We start from the raw sequence: 12,203 nt of genomic DNA, 5'->3' as shown, positions 1-12,203 counted from the left end.
CCAATATTATTCTTCTCTTGATTTCTACTTATGGGTCTGTGTTCTGTTATTTTTTTACGATTTTTCTATGTGGGTTTTCTGAGTTTAGGCTTAAGTTGCAATGATGTTGTGTATATTTTTTCTTTGTTAGGAATAGACATCATTTCTTTACTTGCATTTAGTTGAACCTTTCAGATTCACTTTTTATGACACATAAGCATTCAGTTTTGCTATAGAATTGTTGGTTATCTTCTTCAACATTACCTTTGGTCAGGTAACTAATTGCAAATTTTGCTAGAAAGTTGTGGCGGTTGTTTTTGATGGTCAAATTTTGGATGTTATGTAAAATGCCTCAATTAAAATAGTTTATTTTCTTACATAATTATATACTTTTTTTTGGTTCAAATAGTGAGTGAATCTATCAAGCCAAGTAAATGACTAAACAACCTTTCTTACAGAGAGTTTGATTAACCATGTTTGAATGCACTTAGTGCTGGTAATGTGAATATCCTAATTGATCAAAGTTATCTTATAGTTTATTCTATATTCCCCCCTCCCCCTCCCAAACACACACACACACACACACACACACACACACACACACACACAAAAATTAGTGAGTGAATCCATTATAGTTTATTCTACATTCCCCCCAAATAGTGAATGATACATGCCTTGGATATTTGGTAAGGTTAACAAAAATATAGGTATATTCAAATTGGTGAATCAATCAATGGGAGTTAGATCTTATTTTTAATAATAAATAGTGGGCAATTTTTAGGGAGTTGATTTTAGATAATGGATAGTGGATAATGGAGCTTGCTTGCTTATATTTTTTATTCTTCCTTTTGCTTCAGGTACATATGCCTTGGCTTGAAGGTGTGTTTGATTAGCTCATAAAAAGTTGTTATGGCTTTGTTTGCTACAATGGTTGATTAGGTAATTGGTCTGCCTTCCATTGATGGATTTGTCAATAATTTGTTGTTTATCTATTGTTTAACTTGGCTTCATTTTTACTAGCTAGGCTTCATTTTATATGTTGGCTATCTTCTGGATTATTAGCTACATGCAGTTTTTGTTTTTTGTTCAGAGACGGTAGAGAAGCAAGAACCAAGAAGAACGAGTACTTGATTTTTTTATGCTAATAATTTGGGTCTTCTATTTTAATTTTTGAATTTCATACTATTTTGATAATAATCATTGTGATAATTTTTACTGTAATTTTAAAAATTAGCATTGTTTAGAATGCCTTTATGTTTGATTTTATTGTTTTTCCAAAACAAGATATTTTAGTTTGTTTTGATTAGACTTGAAAAATTCAAGTTAGACAATGAATGGAAGTGTTGTGTGGGTCTATTAGTGAATGTTTCAAGAAATGGAGAGCAATGACACAACAGCCCATTTAACAAGTGAGCCTTTTTTTTTCCTCTTATTTTTTATTGAATGTTTCAATTTTTTTATTGAATGGGTTTATTAGTGAATGTTTCAATTTATTTTTTCTTTTTCTTTTTCGGCTTTTTTTTTAATTTTTTATGTGTCTCTTTGTATGCATTCACTATGTGATTTGTAAAATGGGTCTCCAAAATGCCTCAAAATTTTTATTTGGGTTTTCGTTGGGTGTCTAAATTCTTATGTGATTTGTTTCTCATTTGGGTTTGATTGTGTTTCTCATTTATATTATGTGATTTTTTTCTCATTTATATTATGTGATTTGTTTCTCATTTAGGTAAGACTTCGAACTCGCTGTATAGTATTTTTTCCCGATCGTTGTTGATTATGTTGTGTTTTTCCCTTTCTCTGCTCTTGCCGGTAAGATTTATTCACTCTTCGTTGTTTGCCTTTTCACTTTCTCTGCTCTTGCCTATAATTTTGATTTGTTGTTTAAATTCTGAATCCTGAAGGAGTTGTTTGGATTTGTTGTTTTGTTGTTTGATAGTAATTTTTGGTTTTGTAGTTTAGGTGTCTGATTTTTGTGAGGGTACTTTCATTATCCCATCTATGATTTTTGATCTGTATTGAGCATCAAATGATGAAAATTAACTCTGTAGATCTTCCTTGGTTTTGCTTCTGCTACTATGAAAACATTTACTAATTATTAGAGCCTGCAATTATTACATAAAACATTATTTGGCTTGCATAGGCAAATACAATGTTCACATGTTCTTAAAGTCATGCCATCATAACTGCATCTTTTTCACTCAACTTTAAGCTTCGAGTAACTCACTTAGAGACCAATTAAGTTGAAAAACTAATGATATATATCAAAAATTGAAACAGATAGTTCAGGGAAAGCTACTATTGCATATGAAGTTGGTTTTGTAATAATTGTTTACATTGGTTGTTGATATATATTGTCTTGACATCCTATACTAAAATGACCTCCATCAAACACATTGAAAATAGTAGGTATGGGTTTAATGATTAGAAAACTGGTTTGTCTACTTGCAGTTTAGTATGCTTAATACATATATGGTTGTGGTGATAGTGTATGAACACCACTAATCATATTGGTTTCCAATTTTGTGTAGAACACCATTAATTGTTAGTCTTTGTTACTTTTTAATATGGAAACTAGCTTAGAATGTTATTCTCTGCTTCTTTTCTTTTTTTCATTACCAAGATGAATTCAATTTGTTGTCAATGGTGAGTTGGTTTTGCAATAATTGTTTATGTTGGTTGTTGATTTAGATTTTTTTTTTCCTATTAGTTGGTGTGCTTCTTTTATTTTTATTTTTTTGAAGTACATTAGTTAGTGCCATTTGGTTTTATCAGTTGATACTTCTAATACTAATACAATTTGGTTTGAGGCCTACCTTGAATGTGACTTTTTATTTTTCTCATATTTTTCTTTCCTTTCCAAATTGGAAGTAAGTTTATCTTCTCTGTGTTAAAGACTAGCTTAATTCAGGAAAGGTGACAACTACTGGTATCTTGCGGAGTTTAAGACTGACCAGGAAAGAAAAGAGGTTGCTGAGCAATCACTGAAGGGTTATGAGGCATGTTGATCAATTGTCTTGACATCCTATACTAGGGATATGCATAGTGAATTGCTGCATATTGACATAGTTTTGTTTTTAACCTTCACTTGATGTGTCTTCTTGATGCTGTTCTTTCTTCTTTTTCTTTTTTTTAGGTTGCTTCTACCACTGCAAATACAGATCTCCCTTCAACACACCCAATTCGTCTTGGCCTTGCTCTCAACTTCTCTGTCTTCTATTATGAGATTATGAATTCTCTTGAGAGGTTATTCTTAATTCCTACGTATCTGGTGTCATAACAAACAATGGGCAATTTTTAAGGGGTTGATTTTGGATAATGGAGCTTGCTTGCTTATATTTTCTATTCTTCCTTTTGTTTCAGGTACATATGCCTTGGCTTGAAGGAGTGTTTGATTAGCTCATAAAAAGTTGTTGTGACTTTGTTTGCTGCAATGGTTGATTAGGTAATTGGTCTGCCTTCCATTGATGGATTTGTCAGTAATTTGTTGCTTATCTATTCAAATTAAGAATCTTAAATTTTTATTAAATAGGCTTCATTTACATGTTGCTATCTTCTGGATTATTAGCTAGGTTCAGAACTAAGAAGAGCGAGTACTTGATTTTTTTATGGTGATAACTTGGGCCTTCTATTTTAATTTTTGAATTTTGTACAATTTTGATGATAATCATTGTGATAATTTTTACTATAATTTTGAAAATTAGCATGGTTTAGAATGCCTTTATGTTTGATTTTGCATTGTTTTGATTAGACTTGAAAAATTTAAGTTATACAATGAATGGAAGTGTTGTATGGGTCTATTAGTGAATTTTTCAAGTGAGCCTTTTTTTTCTTCACAATTTTATATCTTTGTTTGGGGAACTAGAAGTGTATTTATGGAGTTTCTTTTTATTGTCATTTTTATTCTTGATATAGGTGATTTTGGGGGTGGAAGAAAAATTTAGATCAGGTTGATTCAATAGAATAACTTTGCCTACTACTTATTCCACACCCTATAACTTTACCAGTGCTTATAATCAATTAAATTTTCATTTTAAAATTTAAACACTGTAGGCATAATTGTATATTCATTTTAAAATAGATGTGACAAACAAATATGATTATAATAAATTAAAATTTTGATTTGATGGGTTAGAGTCAATTTTTTTTTCTTCTTCCCTTTACCCCTGTGACTCTTAACTCAATATATTTTAGTTTTATTGGGTGAAAATCATTTGTTATTTTGTACAAGAGTTGCGCCTGTTCTTTCCTTTCTTTCTTTTTTTTCTTTCTTTCTTTCTTTCTTTCTTTCTTTCTTTCTTCTTCTCCTCCTCTCATTTTTTATTTTATTTTCAAAGTGAGGATTGTAAGTTGTGATAAATAACTATAAAAATAGGGTAAATTACAAACACACCCCTTGAGATTTACTTAAATTACAAATTACCCCCTGTGGTTCTAGAAATTACATTATGTCCTCTAAGGTTTCTAATTTCATAATAAATATGTCATTTTATTAATAAATCATCAAGTTAATTAACAATTTTTAATAATGTTAAAATTTTATTTCAATTAATAATTCAGATAAATTTGATTATTGTATAGGTGAACAATTAGAAATTTCACTTTTTTCAATTATTTTTGTTAAATAAAAAATTCTGACAGAGGTATTCTTAATTTTCCAAACCACAAGGGACAATTCGTATTTTAAGCAAACCTCAGGGGTGTATTTGTAATTTACCCAAAAAAATTATACTTTCAACTTTGCCAGTTATTTTGTAAGACTCTATAAACAATGCTAAGATTGGCTCAATGAGGTCTATAAAGAATTTGTAAAAGAAAAACAGTAAAGAGGTCTATATTAATAAAAGCCAGTTTTAAGCCAATTGGTTGTTTCTTTTTTCTTCAAATATTTGGTTTTGGAACTAAATTAATTTAGTAGATCATCTATGTTATTAGTTAGTCATCTTGGAGTAATGAGTGATGGCATAAACTTACTTTATCCTTGAAGTAGTTTAAACATACTTTATACTTTTAATTGGATGATTATGCATAATGGTACCTCATAAGTGAAGAAGAAGGTGGTTCACTTTCAACCCTTAATGTTGGTGAAGTGCTCTCTTAAATGTTGTGGGCAAATTCTTGGTGATTGATTTGGAGTATACAACATGTTATCAATCACTTAGAAAGTGAAAAGTATGTAATCCCTTTTTATTTTTCCTTTTTTTTTGTTTTTAAGTAGGCAGGTCAATTGATTGGTTTGAGGCAAATGTGGTGTTGGGTATGAGGTGAGGAAAAGCTGTGAATTTCATGTAATAATTTTTTGAAATGGTTTAAATTTTAGAAACCTATCTTCATGTAATGATTTTTTTTAAAAAATGGGTTAGATTTAAATGTGTTTTTGAATGGTTTTGATTCCAAAAATATTAAAATGATAAATGAACTAGCACAAGTATTTGGTTGTAATCTTTGTTTAAAAAAATAGTACAGTTAATTTTATTTAATGAACCTTGGGTTTAATTTTAGTTAGATTTGCCCATTAACATTAATTTCAAGTTTGATTCTTTTTTTGTTGCCTACTAATTGTTATACATAATGCTTCAATTAGAAAATGGGTTATGCATTATCACAGGGATGGAAACTCAAAGGAGCATGATCATCCAAAAATGGATACTTCGCACAAGGTAAGCTTTAATTGTTTAAAATTTTAATTTTGTTTGGTTTTACAACCTTCAAAAATTCTTCTTCCTTATAACAAGACTCTCTTAGTCTTAATAAAGAAAATTATTCGCTCCCCTTACAAAATTCGAGTTTAATTCTATTTGGAGGTTTGTATGATTTATCGGCATTCTCAATTGATCCTTCTATACTATTATTTGCTTTTCTATTCATTTGTTTACTTTAGTAATGCATTCAATTGTGTATTCTCATTTGTTTACTTTTGTAATGCATACATAATTCAATTGACCATAATAGTTATGTTTAATTCTTCTTAATTCATAGCTATTGATTTTCCTATTTCTCATATGTATTTTGATGCGATTTTTCATGTTACAGTTTCTTTTGATGCAATTATTCTTCATTATAATTTCTTCCGATTTCTCATATGCATTTTGATGTGATTTTTCATAGCTATTGGTTTTTTGAAGCGAATTTAAGCGAGTGATTTTGTTGCAAGTCATTGATCCATATTAGAAACATTGGGTTACGTTGCTTCTACCAGTGTGTCGTTGGTTGGCTCTCTCATGTTAAATTATTTATTTATTTATTTTTGGGTTAGCTAGGATTATTCTTTTGTATCATAATGTTCATTGACCTTTATTTGAAGGAATTTAAACCTGATAAAGCGATAGGGTTACCAGTTATAATATTAATTCAATAACATTTTTTTATTGAAGGTTATCACATTCTAACTTGCTATAGTGTATAGGTGTGTCATTTTGACGTGGATAAAAATCTAAAATTTGCTATTTGGACTTTTAAGTTTAGCAAATATTTTTAGATTCTTTGCATATGCTACATTCAAATACATAATTCATTTTTTGGACTTTAATTTTGAAATTTGCTATTTGAAATTTATAAATGCTTTCGCTAATTCAATGTGTAGAAATAATTTTAATTTCTTATATGTGAAGTTTTAAGTCGGAGTGACATTTACCATTTTGAATTGATTTATTATCATTGAGTTTCGTAGCACGTGACACCAAAAAAATTGTTGGTAGTGCCTTCAAGCACGGGTCATCCCTAGTATATTAATATTCAAAGAATCAAAGAGAAATTAATGAAAGTTTGTCAACAAAAAGTAATGAAAGTTTGGGGAGAGAGAGAGGGGGGGGGGGGAGGGAGAAAAGAAGCTCATTTAACTCTGATAGCAACTTAAGTCTTGTAAAACTTTAATATTGGACATTCAAAATGTGTAGCTATAAGATTTTCACATAAGTTCTATATCCTTTTTGTGTGATTTTAAGAACTAGAGAAAAATGGCCTTATATACGAAATCTATAAAAAAATAAAAAAAATAAAAATAAAATAGAAGCATATGATCATAATGGCGGCAAAGGTCAGATGAATAAATTTGACCAAAGAGCAAATATAGATATAATATAAGTTAATATTCAAAGAATCAAATGAGATTAATGAAAGCTTTTCAATAAAAAGGTAATGAAGTTTAGAGAGAGAGAGAGAGTGAGTGAAGTAAGCTCATTTAACTTTAATATCAACTCAAGTCATGTAGAACTTGAAGATTAGACATTCAAAACTTGTAGATCTAAGATTTTCACATGAGATCTATATTCTTTTTGTGCGATTTTAACAACTAGAAAAAAAAAAGAAATGAGAAAAATGGCCTTATATACAACATCTATAAATAAATAAAAAAATAGAACTGTAATGATTGTAATGGCGGCAACGAAATTGTAACGACACCGTAATGGATATTACGACCTTTACGCAACAGCAGCAGCCATTACGGATGTGAATTTTTGTCACACTGCCATAGCTGCCATAATAGGTGGCAGTAACAGTTGCGGAGGCTTTTTAAAACTATGCTAATAATAGAAATTCTGGTAGTCAACAACAGTTAATCAAGGAACATAAAGAGTGCCAGAAGAACCTTTAGGAACAAAAACTAAAGGAAAGAACTAGTTGGTGGAGATATAAAGAGAGCCTTTATGCACAAAGAGGAGGTATCTAACATTGACTCGCTAGCCATTATACTTGGTTGTAGAGTTTTATTAAGTAATCCAATCAACATTACTTTATCAAGTTTTCCTACACATTTTACATCCTCGTACGCTATTACTATCACTGCTGCTAAGATAGTGTTTGGTTTAGTAGAATGAATTCGAATAGAATAATCATTCCATCAAAATATCCATTCACATATTTGGTTGACTAAAAAACATAATGAAATATGCATTGCAACTGATATCATCAATCACCATTGTAAGAAATGATCATTCCATAGGGGAGCTTAAAGAATGACCATTCCATTTCATTCCATCTCTTTCCAATGAACCAAATAGAGCGAGAGATTAGAAAAGCAATGGCGCAATTTTTTGTAGGGTAGAATGGAGGAGGAATTCAAATAACCATTTGGTAGACTAGAACTCAATTTGTACTCCTATTATAATAGGGACTTTTTATCAAGAAGTTAGTAATGCCTAGTCAAGCTTTATTGGGGAAGCGGAGGAAATGTATTGCGGGTGAGAGGGATATATGATGAAGAATGGTAGTAGCTTTGAAGTATGGGTGTGATTTAGGGGATTGGACCTCTCTAGAAGTATCTATTTCTTGTGGCATATTTGGAACGATATTAGAAAGGAGTCGGAATAAGTTTGTAGTGAATATTAGTGTGGTGCGAGCAGGGAGGAGGGTGAAGTTTTGGTCTTCAAGAGAGTAAGCATTGTAACTTTGTGCACTTAGGTTGTGTTTGGATTTGGATAGGTCTTTGGAAACGTAAAGGTGAAGGAAATTTGCATGAAATATAAGATAATTTTTTTCTCCATTTCCTCATCTTTTCCTTTCGGTTTTGAAATTCCTACCCGAATGCATAATCTAAATACGTCCTGACTGTGTTTGATATAGATGAAGATAATGATGAAAGAGAAATCTAACATCAAGCCTTAGAGGATGGCAGGGGCAAAGAAGCTTCGTGCACGGCCTTTCTAGGTTTTGTTAGCTGTCAAATCTATCGAAATTGTTATGCTATATCTTCTACAAGTTGCAGTTGAAAGTTTTCCCTTTCCCAATAGTCCACAGAGAAGTTGAGCTTGTGTCTTCGTTCCCACACAATGCTTAACCTCTCTCTGAGTCACTCGACTTCCATGTCAATTTTCAATCTTTCATTGTCAACTGCTGACATCAAAATTTTCTACAGATCAGAAACTATAGATTTCTCTACATCTCCTTGCTTGAAAATCAGCTTCTTCACCCCATCCTGAAATTCACAATTCCTCTCCAAGAGCAAGGGTGTACAGTTTTGCTTATCAATAGACAATACCTCATTAACTGAACTTTTATCTTTTACAATTTCCTTCTTGTCAATGGATTCACTAAGCTGTTGGAGCATCAGCCTGTTATCTCTGTGTTCACCATATACTGAATGCCATCTTGTAACTGTTAATTTCCAATATGAATCATCTGCCTATAAGCTTCAACTTCCCTTTCCAAGAAATGCTTCTCTCACCAGAATTTCTTTAAGGATGTTCATTTCTTCAGCATCATAAGCAGATTTTTCTTCTATTATGCCTTCTCATCTTGTAGGCGCAGTATCATAGCCATGGTCTCATCTGTAGCTGTAGCAGCAGCACGAGCAGCATGCTCTTCTTCAAGTGCCTGTTCCAAGATTCTGATTGTATTTTTCTCATTACCTTCATAACCCAGTTCCTTCTGCACATTACTTTTTATATCTTCATAGGATGATTCACTTTTCTCAACTAGTTTCTTTTCATGAAGAGTTTCATCCAACTGAAAGCCATGTGAAGCTCTATCCCAAAAATTCTTAACTGGAGAGTCCTTGTCATCAAAATCACATACCACACAATAGCATTGTCATGCATCGTATTAGCAATAACCTAAGCATGGATCTATGAATGCTTCCATTTCTGTTGTGTAAGATTCCATGTAAAATCTGATACACCAACCAAGAATTCATGACAACTGATGTCCAAGACATTTTTTTGAAATGGGTACAAAGCTTATGCCCTGTGGAGAGCGCAAGGAATAACCCTTGAGGTTTAAACATTCACGCTAACAGCTTAAAGTGCTAATTGAAAAAAAGACATAAAAATTATACTTTAACCCTTGCCATATATGTATTAGTGGCAGTCCATTTGTTTAAAACCAGAACTACCTCTTTATTTCTTTTTTTCTTTTTCTTTTTTTAAATGCATTTTATTTGTTCTTTCTTGTCAATGTTTATCTGCATTATATCCATGTTAAGTAAAAAAGAGGCCAAAACTGTATTATGTATCTACGACTCAGAGCGAAAGAAAAACTACAAATTCTACAAATCTAGTTGTTTGGGATTTGATCAATTAAGAACAAAAATGTAGGTATCCTCAAAGAAACATGAAGCACTAACCTAGGGGGCGAGTTTAACCATTAAAAAAAATTAAAAAAATTCTCTGACAAGCCATCTTACACACACTTACATAGATGAATAATTTCGATCATCTGAAGTGCTCCTGAACTTTTCCACTTTTTGTTCTTTGCTTTAAGGATTTTTAAAATATAACTCTTTTAAAAGCTTTTAGTACGTGCATATGGGACCTCCAAGTCTGTCCTTGAAAACCCCACGAGAATTTAAGAATCCTTGTTCTTAAAACTAACTAAAGGATTTCAAAACCAAGGAAATTGACATCCCTTTATGGTTTAAAATCCCTTCCCATCCCTATGCCAAGAATGGCCAAGCTTTTTAAAAAAATTATAAGACAGTAATTTCACCAGAAAGGATCTTCACTGGGGTATTGTATATGCATTGTCAGTTGAAATTATGACTTTTCATGTATAGCATATACAAGAAACCGTTCTTATAAGCACTTACAACACCAAGCTTCTTCAATTTCTTTATTTCAGCTGTGTAAGATTATAGCACAACTTATGTTGATTTTAAAAATGTGAAAGTGCATAGACAAAATACACAGATACATGAGTTCACAAAATGAAACACTACATGCCTCTCTTCTTCTTCTTTTCCTTTTCTTTTCAGTTAAGGTGCAAAGTTTCGGATGAAAGAAAAAAAAAAATTGGATAGAATACAAACCAAGATCAAAATCAACACTCACAATTAAAGTGATTAGCATCAGCTCCAGAGCCGATTGGCAGTGAACTGCATTCAATCTCATTATTCCCTTTACGATCAATGCTAAAATGTGACTGATCATTTGCATATGAAGGGTCATAAGAAACAAGCGAAACTTTTGCATAATCGCCTAAGACCATTCCTTGGCCTCTGATTTACAATCCCCTTACCCTTGAGATCAAACCCTTCCTTCTTGACATGAATTGATGAATTCACTACATCAAACCCCCTAACCAATTCATTCCTCAAAATCAAGTCCCTCTCAACCACATTTTGCAACTTCCTAGCACCCGATATTGAGCTACACGACGCTTTGCCTTCCATTTCAACAAACCCATCAACACAATTGTTTTGATCTTTAATAAACTTCAAATTCAATTGGCAATCTGGGTTTTTCGAGCCAATTGAATCAAAGGGGAACTTTGTGTTCACAGACAGTTGAACAGAAGAGACTGTTTCAATTGGGCAATCAATTAACAGCCTCTTCAAGCCGTAATTGCTATTGGCGTTGCAAATAGGCCATTAGAAGGACATGGTAAGCAAAGCCCCAAAAAACCTAGAAATTTCGAGGCAGAGAGTAAGATATAAGCAATAGCAAGATCAAGAAAAGCACCCACTAACCCACGAAGGCGGTGTTTGGCAAATTGGATTTCAATCTTCTTTTGTTTTTTTTTTTTTCAAACTAAAATTTATAGAAAGATAAAATAGATTAAAATAGTTAATAAGATAAAGAATGTAACTAGGGGTGGGCAACAGTTTATCCGACCCGTCCAACCCCGCCCAAAACGACTCTACCCGCACAAATCCGACCCTACCCGCATGCATAAATAAGGCGGGTGCGGGTCTATTTTTTCATACAAAATCGAGTTCGGGTCAGACCCGACCCTACTCGTGCAAATCCGCAACCAGCGCGCATGATTCGCAGCTTATGTTTAAAAGAAAAAAAAATCTGGATATGTCTCTCTCAAATTCATTTTTTTTTCACCTTTCTCTTTCTACCTAGCTATCTCTCTCTTTTTCTCTCCTCTGGGCATGTCCCTCACTCTCTCTCTCGCTTACCTCTCTTTTCCCCTCTCCCCATTGCCGTCACCACCACCATCTCTCGCCCCTTGCTCACCGTCTCTTTCATCTCCTCCACGTTACCATCGCTCCCCTCTCCTTTACTGCCACCGCCGCCGTAGTCTCTCCATCCCCTCTTCTTGTCCCTGTCGCAATGTCGCCGTCGCCTCAAACTAGATCTAGAGATGCTAGATCTAGAAGATCTACTGCAAAAAAAAAAAAGAAAAAAAAAAAGAAGGTACCCAAATCTCTCCTCTCCTCTCCTCCTTCATTTATTGATGGTTTGCAGACTTGCTTTGTTGTAGGTTTGTAACTTTTTGCTTCTTTTATTTAATAAAAGAAAATATTTTTGGTTGTGTCGTTGTGTTGTTGTGTTGTGGGTTTGCAA

At 32.6% G+C, this 12,203-nt stretch overlaps 1 long non-coding RNA gene across 3 annotated transcripts; it reads left to right on the top strand.

Moving 5' to 3' along the window:
- Positions 1-604: 604 nt before the first annotated feature.
- On the top strand, positions 605-5,757 carry LOC145794644 (uncharacterized). Of its 3 annotated transcripts, none has more exons than XR_014334576.1 (6): positions 605-918; positions 1,706-1,788; positions 2,888-2,975; positions 3,113-3,222; positions 3,340-3,421; positions 5,561-5,757. It is a non-coding gene; the product is annotated as an uncharacterized LOC145794644 (long non-coding RNA). The 3 variants fall into 3 exon arrangements; XR_014334575.1 differs by having other exon boundaries at positions 2,873-2,975; XR_014334574.1 differs by having other exon boundaries at positions 1,706-2,975.
- The last annotated feature ends 6,446 nt before the right edge of the window (positions 5,758-12,203 follow it).

Source organism: Camellia sinensis, chromosome 7 (genome assembly GCF_055761805.1).
Source record: "Camellia sinensis isolate YWXY chromosome 7, ASM5576180v1, whole genome shotgun sequence".
Classification (NCBI taxonomy): domain Eukaryota; kingdom Viridiplantae; phylum Streptophyta; class Magnoliopsida; order Ericales; family Theaceae; genus Camellia; species Camellia sinensis.
Note: the sequence above shows the minus strand (reverse complement) of the source record. Positions and strands in the feature narration are given on the sequence as shown.